General features: G+C 53.4%; 1 long non-coding RNA gene across 1 annotated transcript; it reads right to left on the reverse strand.

Annotated features, from left to right (window-relative positions):
• Positions 1-7,291: 7,291 nt before the first annotated feature.
• On the reverse strand, positions 7,292-7,906 carry LOC123852784 (uncharacterized). The gene is made up of 2 exons (XR_006793007.3): positions 7,739-7,906; positions 7,292-7,452 (listed from the first exon to the last, which is right to left on the reverse strand). It is a non-coding gene; the product is annotated as an uncharacterized LOC123852784 (long non-coding RNA).
• Positions 7,907-8,360: the final 454 nt, after the last annotated feature.

Here is an 8,360-nt window from a genome sequence, read left to right on the forward strand (position 1 = left end):
CTCCTGGCCCCATTTGGCTCCTGGCTTGGCCCTCTACCCCTACCCCAGGTGCCCCAGAAAGCCTGCAGGGAAGGATGAGGTGTGTATCTATTGCCAGCCACTAGGTGGCATTAAACACACCACGCTCCCAGGCACTGGGGGACGTAGAGAGTGCGTTCCAACATGACTGGCTTTTTCACCCACCTGCTATCTTCTCTCTTGCCCCACACCAGTCCTCCTTCTCACATTCTAGGCTTTGCATAAAGTTTCTCTAGCCATAGTTGTCAATAGGCGAATTGGCAATAGCCCTGGGGAAGCCCTGAGGTTTATACTCATGTCTGTTGGTTTGCAAGCTTGGATATTCTATAATGCTCTGGACAAGACAAGATTATGGCCAATGTATCCAATCGCTTAGGGCTTTTCAGAATTTGGAGTAGCAATTATGTCATTTTTGCATGCCCTGCACATAGGCTCAACACAGGACGGCTTCTTGTGTCCCCGAACAAGACCTTACAAGTCCGCTGGAGAGCCAAAACCAGCTTCAGGTACACTTAACAGGCTGGGAAGCTAGGGATTTGGCTTCGGCTGGAAACACCATTTCCCCATATCCTTACCACCGGAATGGGGACTGTACATCCCCTCCAGCCATGGCCCCCGAATGACTGCATTCTGTCATAAAGCAGGGGTTAATCTCCTCCCCGCTGCCTCAGGAATAAGATGCTAAGATAAATCCATACTTGTTATGGTTCAAGCTTTGTAGAGCAGTGACCTTTGATAGAAACCGCTTCCCTACTTGGCTTCATAGTTTTCACTGATTCTAAAATAAGCCATGTGTCTTGAATGAACCTACTCATTCCTTCTAGGTATCAAGTACATTTGAACCACGCCATTACTAAGAGTTTATTTTGTAGCTTTCATACCTGTATAGGACTTGCCACCATTTATACTCTACCGCCAGCCAGTTTAATTTAATCTGACAGGTGTTTACCAAGAGCCTGTTGTGTGCTCCATCCTTCTGCAAATAGGGACCTGCTCAGATAGCTTTGATGGTACCTCATTGCCTGTAAGACAAATCACAGTCTTTAGCATGGCTCATAGGGCCCCGTGATCTTCTTCCAGTTCGTGGGGCCTGGCATTGGTTAAGTAAGCCTTCACCAGAGGCTCACTATTGATTATGATCATTTCTCTGGCCTCCCCGTCAGCCCTCACTCCTATCTCCCACCCTCTGGTCACACTGGCCACTGGCTGATGCTGAATTTACTACACACTGTCATGATGATTCAGCATCGTTGTTCATGTGATTTCTTCTGCTCAGACCGCTTCTCTTCGTCCATCCAAATCCTAACTCATCCTTCGAGATTTAGCTCAGATGTTACCCCTCCTGTAAGGCCTTCTGGTGTCCTTCCCCTGTGACATAATACATTTCTCCTGTCCATTGTCCCCCAGCACCTTGTTCTTACGTTTTTTACAGCACTGATCATTGATAATCTTATATGCCTGTTCGTATACATCTTTAGTTCAAATGGTAAATTTCCTGAGGACAGGAATCATGTCTTATTATGAGTAACTCCAGCACTTAGCTCAGAACTTAACTGTGGTAGATGTAAAAATAATAACAAACATTTCCTGTGAGTCCTCTGTCTGGCCAAGAATGGTGCTGAGTGCGCTACGGATCATTTACTCCTCACCCTATAAGTAGGTGATATTATTACCTATTTTACAGAGGATGAAACCTAGGCACAGAGAGTACAAGAAGCCTAAGGTCTTACACAGGAAGTTAGTAGTGTTATTGGGATATGTTCAATAAATTATTATTAGTATGTTGAATGGAGTTGAATTAAGATTCATCCTATTCTGGGAAGATGTCAAAAAAAAAAAAAAAAAAAAAGCCATGATCCCTGTCCTTGAAATACTTAACTGACAACACTTTTTTTTTCAAGCATTTTTTTAAATTAACAAAAGAGATCGGAACACTCAAATTCAAAGGCACTGTGGGACTCAAAAAGCTCGTTTCCAGGGCGCCTGGGTGGCTCAGTTGGTTAAGCGACTGCCTTCAGCTCAGGTCATGATCCTGGAGTCCCGGGATTGAGTCCCGCATCGGGCTTCCTGCTTGGCAGGGAGTCTGCTTCGTCCTCTGACCCTATCCCCTCTCAGGTATTCTCTCTCTCTCATTCTCTCTCAAATAAATAAATAAAAATCTTTAAAAAAAAAAAAAAGCTCGTTTCTAAGTTGCAGAATCAGCACATACTGGAAAAATTCAGTGACGTTTGAAAATGTAAGATTAACTCTTTTCCTTGAGTTCCTTTCCTTGCATTTGCAAACGGATCGAGTGGCCACCGTTTGAGGGATTCTGTGGCCTTGGCAGGATCTCTTAACTTGTACTGCACCACATGGAATGCCATTGCTTTGATTTCTCATGCAGGAAATGAAGAAACTGCGTACCCTTAACAGCTGATACCTATGATTCTGTCGAGTGACTACGAAGTATGCAAAAAAGACCATGGAATTTGCAAATGTGCTGAGGTTTGTCACTGGTTCCATCACATCCCAGGAGTACACCCAGTGGGGGAGCCATGCCACTGGGCCCCCGAAATGGACCCACGGCCGCTGGTTTTGGCTCCTGAGCGAGATACGATTCCAGCTTTGATCTGTTGGAGAGGCCACGGCTGTCCCTTCAGGTGGTCGGTTTTCTCCAGTAAACGGTGCTCTTTTTCTGAAACTCTTCTTTTTTTTTTTTTTTTTTTTTTTAAGATTTTATTTATTTATTTGACAGAGAGACAGTAAGAGAGGGAACACAAGCAGGGGGAGTGGGAGAGGGAGAAGCAGGCTCCCCACAGAGCGGGGAGCCCGATGCGGGGCTCGATCCCAGGACCCCGGGATCATGACCTAAGCCGAAGGCAGACGCTTAACGACTGAGCCACCCAGGCGCCCCTTTCTGAAACTCTTCTAAACGCAAAGCTGTAAACAGTCTGTGAACCAAAGATTTCCCATTTTTCCATGCTCCATGTTCAGTTTTTTTCTTTCTTGGGGCATCATACCTCTTAATGACAAGTTTAAAATCATTCGTTAGCAAAATTTCCATCAAGGTTGAAGCTGCAATTTCACTGCCATCTGCTGTGAAGATGGCGGCAGTTTGACACCTTAATCTTCCTTTTGGAGGAAGGAACCGACTGCTGTTAACGCCGGTTTGACCACAAATCGACAGCGCGCTCTTCTGGATGGCCAAGTTAAGTGTTAGCAAGGGAAGGCCGACTCTGTCGTTAACTGTTCCTTCATCACGGGGCACCGCTGAACTCCGAAGACCGGACTGATAGTGTTGGAGATTTCCACACCGCTTCACACACACAACCTGGTGCGTCCGCGATCGCGGCCGCGCAGGCGCTCGGCCCTGGGGTCCGGGGGTCGGCAGCAGCCGCGGGCGCCGCGGCCAGGGGCGCCTCCGGACAAGGTCAGCGGGCCCGGGCCAGCGCCCCGCAGCGGCCCCCCCACCCCCACCCCGCATTCTCGGGGCGCCCTGCCCTCCCGGCGCCTCCTGCTGGCCCCCGCCCCACAACACTCTGTAGCTCACAAAACTCTGCGTGTCAGTGTCCAGAAGCAGGGCTCCAATTCCATCTTAAATTTCACTTAAAGTCATTAAATGCCTTTTCCAAAGTAATTATTGCAGCCATGAAAAACAAAAAACAACCTTCTGCCAAACACTTGAGTAACCTCTGGATGAACTCGTTCAATTCCATCTTGTTCTCTTACCGGACTCAAATTTTACATCGTATCTTTACTTTGGCCATGACCTATGTTGACATTTTGGGGTTATCCACGCACTATGGCATATTGCATGGAATAATGGCATTTACTCTGTCACGATGCCTAAATCCCGTGTCCGCACAGTCATGGATACGGAAAAGCAGAGCAGCGAGGTTCTCCCTGCCTTCAACGGACAGGCATCTCAAATCACACCCTAAGGCTCCGCATAAACTCCGAGCCGAATTTTTTGCAGGGCGCCAACGTCTGAGAGCGCCTGCGGCCTCGGGCGCCGCGCAGTTCGCCACCGCCGACAGCAGGGGGCGGCCTCGGCCCAGCACCGCGCGGCCTCCGCCGGGACCCCAGTCCCAGGCCCAGGGGCGCAGAGAATCACCGGCGGGGCGGGGGGTGCCGGGCCAGTTTCCCCAGAAGCTGAGCTCCTCTCTGGGGAATTTGGTCCAGAAGGTTCGGTCCGCAGAAGTCACCGCCCAGTGGCTTGTTCTGGCGAGGATGTGCCTCCCAGGACCCTCGCGGCCCTGGCTCCATGAAGAGGAGGGGATCGCAGGTGGGAGGCGGGACTCCCGGGGAATAGATGTAGTCCGGGGTCCAAAAGCTTTGGTGCGCCCTGGTTTGCAGTGAGACCATAACGCGGGGACACCCCTTGGGCGTTGGAAGCTGGTTGCGACATTCTTCCCAGCCTCAGGGGGCTAACTGCAGCTGGCTCTTAAGAAGGACACACCCTGTCCAAATATCTCTTTCTCTCCTGGCAAACCTTCCTTCTCTGGGGAGTAAGGGAGTGATTCACAGGGAGGCTGGCCCTGAGCTACGGGCAGTAGGGGGGTGGGGTGGGGGTGGAGGGTGGGGGTGGGGGGTGGGGAAGTTAGACCATGTAACATGAGGGCGTGGGAAACTCACCTGCCTCCCTCGCCTGGGTGCCTTAGTGCTGGCAGGATTTCAATAAAATGAAGAGAGAATCAGAATCCCCAAAGATCTAAAGGCCATGCTGAGAAGATGGACTGCTACAGGGAAAAAATAAAAAGCCCTACATAGAAGTCTAAAAAGCTACCTCTGCAGGACCATGACCAGGGAGGCATACCTTCATAGCAACACATGTGATTAAGGATTTTTTTTTTTGAAGGCTTTATTTATTTATTTGATAGAGAGAGAGAGTGAGTGTGCACACAGAGGGAGAGGGAGAAGCAGACTCCCTGCTGAGCAGGGAGCCCAACTCAGGGCTGGATCCCAGGACCCTGGGATCATGACCTGAACCAAAAGCAGATGCTTAGCCAACTGAGTCACCCACGGGCCCGGTGATTAAGGATTTTGACTTAATTTTTGTTGTTGAAAACTGAAGAAGAAAACTGCATACCTGCTGTGTGTGTGACCTTAAGTCATTAATATCTTTTTTAAAAAAAGATTTATTTATTTAGAGAGAGGGAGAGCAGGGGAAGGGGCAGAAGGAGAGAATCCTGAGCAGACTTCCTGCTGAGCTTGGAGCCTGAGGGGAGAGGGGGAAGTGGACTCGATTTTAGGACCCTGAGATGAACTGAGCTGAAATCAAGAGTCGGATGCTCAACAAACTGAGCCACTCAGTTGCCCCTTAAGTCATTAATATCTTCGTGAGAGTCACTCTTCTCCAAGCCAGGGAGGCTGCAGACCTGGCCCTCTGTGCCACGTGGGTCCTGCAGCATGAGAAGGGTGGGGAACTGCCTCCCTGTCCAGGGCAGAAGCCTTGGGGGCACCTTGCTGAGATTTGAGATGTGGAGAACCAAAGAAGTCACAACATGGAAACACTTCTGGTAAGCGGCAGTTGGAGGCTGAAACCTAAAACAAGGATGAAAGGGCTTTTCATCATCCGGACCCTTACTGAGATGGTTTTGGTGAATCTGGTCCGGGTGCCAGATGTGCACAGAGCTTGGCCGACTCTGGGGGTGAGAAGCGAGGCCATCCGGGGGATGGGGAGGGGACAGAGGCCTGCCCGTGCTGGGTCAGGCCATCTAGACCTACGCAGGCGAAATGAGATTGCACAGCATTTCAGCATATCGGAGTGGCCCTGAGCCATTCGGGCCCTGCACGTCTTCCTCCTCCCCCAAGGCTGATGGGGAAACTAAATGACTGTTACTGTTGCTTTTCTGGCAGCGAATCCGTCAGGCATACCTGCAATCTACTGTAAGGCTAGTGACGGGAGTGGGGGGGGAATCTGTAGGATAGAGACCAGGTCATTTACCTGGGCAGGAGGTTGGACCAGGTGATTCCTATGCCTCCCCCACCCCCACCTGAGAGACTCCCTTGTTAGGTGGAAGAAACCTCCAGGAGATATTGTCCAAGTCCCCAGATAAGTTATGCATGGATGTATCAGATCATCCTACCGAACAGAAGACACCCTGTTGCATGCCTGGTGAACAATGAAATTGCCTCATGGAATCACAGCTCGCCTACCAACCGCTGGAGAGGCCGGGTGACAAAAGTACTCTCTGAGTGTTTTCAGCATGAAGTGGTAACTGCTGTGCTTAGTGCCCAAGGCCCTCTGAGTTGGCCCTGTGTCTTTAGCATCACCTCCCTGTCCCTCTCCCGGATGACACCATGCCCCTCCCCAGCCACGCAGCACTCGGAGCTCTCCTTGCATGGCATTCCCGCGGCCAGTGCTCCCACTCCACCTGGAATGCCCTGCTCCTGATTCCTGACCTAACCCTCCCCCCCACCTCCTCAAACTCCACGAAGCCTGGGCCCCATGCTCACGGGTGCTGCCGGAGCCGGGGGCGAGCCCCTCCTGTCAGCCCTCTCCAGTGGGACTTCTCGGGGCCGGGCACTGGAGGGTAGGGGCTCCAGGGTTACCCAGGCCTATGTTTGGTTTTTGCCCCAATCAGTACACAACTTTCATTGCATCTTTGAAATACCACAAATAAGTCTGAGGACTCATCAGTCATCTTGCTGCTTCTGTAGCTGGACAATTGAAATCTTATTCATCAGCCATCTCTTGAACTGTTTCTTTTTCAGAAACATAGATACCATCCCCAAACTTTCTGGTACCCTTGTTTTGTTTTTGTTTGTTTGTTTTTTATTTTTTATTGTTATGGTACCCTTGTTTTTAACTGTTGTGGCTTGCTGAATCAAAGCAGCTGAATTTGATACAAGTTCAATGTCATTTCAAGAATTAACTCATCTTGGGGCGCCTGGGTGGCTCAGTTGGTTAGGCGACTGCCTTCGGCTCAGGTCATGATCCTGGAGTCCCGGGATCGAGTCCCGCATCCGGCTCCCTGCTCAGCAGGGAGTCTGCTTCTCCCTCTGACCCTCCTCTCTCTCATGCTCTCTGTCTCTCATTAAAAAAAAAAAGAATTAACTCATCTTTCTGGGCCTCAGCCACACCCTGCAGATGTATTTTTACCCAAGAAATGGCAGATTTCAACAAGAGAACCATTCTCCTGTAGAACGATGTTGATGGGGAAGTGAGCAGACCAGACCTTACGTTTTGCTGGAAGCCAGTGTAACACTTGCTCACATTCTGGACGTGAGCACAGATGTGCGAACAGTAGCCAGTTCCTTTCTGTGTCCCCACCATTTGTAACCTGGAGCCTCTTCTTTTTCTTCTCAAGGAGATGGACTTCTACACCGATGTGATCCAAGTCTCTCTGCAGGCTCCTCTGGGGCCCTTCATAATAACAGCGCGTCCCTGCGGAGTCCTGTCGACATTTTCTGGAAGGTCGACCGTCTAATTGCTGAGAATGGCCTTCATTCCTGTCGTGGATACAGCAGAGCCAGAGGCGGACGAAGAGTCAGACGGGAACCTCTGACCCTCAGGAGCCGAAACGAAGCCGGCTGCTCCTCGCATGTGAATGTGTGTATTCTGAATCTCGCCGTCCCCCATCCCCCGAGGCCCCAAATCATGCCCCACCTGCCACGCCCACCCTTGCGATCCCTCCCCTCCCAACCCCAGGCTCCTGGGGCCTCCCTGGCCGGGTGTGGTGGTGGCGGTCCTGCCCCCGGGCCACCTCCCCGCGCCCTGGGTGCCTAGAACCCGCACCCGGAGTTGAAGCAGCCCTTGGGACCTCCTTTCCGACACTAGGTCCTCAGCTTTCTTTCCCTGCCGTCCGCCTCTGTTTGGCTGGGAGTTCCGAGCGTGGCACCGGGCTGGGGCTGCGTGGTGTCGGCGCGGCGGGGGAGGGCCGGGAGCCGCGGGGGAGGGCCAGGCGCGGGCGGGGGAGGGCCGGGAGCCGCGGGGGAGGGCCAGGCGCGGGCGGGGGAGGGCCAGGCGCGGGCGAGGGAGGGCCGGGAGCCGCGGGGGAGGGCCGGGAGCCGCGGGGGAGGGCCAGGCGCGGGCGGGGGAGGGCCGGGAGCCACGGGGGAGGGCCAGGCGCGGGCGGGGGAGGGCCAGGCGCGGGCGGGGGAGGGCCAGGCGCGGGCGGGGGAGGGCCAGGCGCGGGCGAGGGAGGGCCGGGAGCCGCGGGGGAGGGCCGGGAGCCGCGGGGGAGGGCCAGGCGCGGGCGGGGGAGGGCCGGGAGCCGCGGGGGAGGGCCAGGCGCGGGCGGGGGAGGGCCAGGCGCGGGCGGGGGAGGGCCGGGAGCCGCGGGGGAGGGCCGGGAGCCGCGGGGGAGGGCCAGGCGCGGGCGGGGGAGGGCCAGGCGCGGGCGGGGGAGGGCCAGGCG

The sequence above is a fragment of the Mirounga angustirostris genome, unplaced genomic scaffold (assembly GCF_029215605.1).
Source record: "Mirounga angustirostris isolate CCGP_5_RB_7025 unplaced genomic scaffold, mMirAng1.0.hap1 SCAF_14, whole genome shotgun sequence".
Lineage (NCBI taxonomy): Eukaryota > Metazoa > Chordata > Mammalia > Carnivora > Phocidae > Mirounga > Mirounga angustirostris.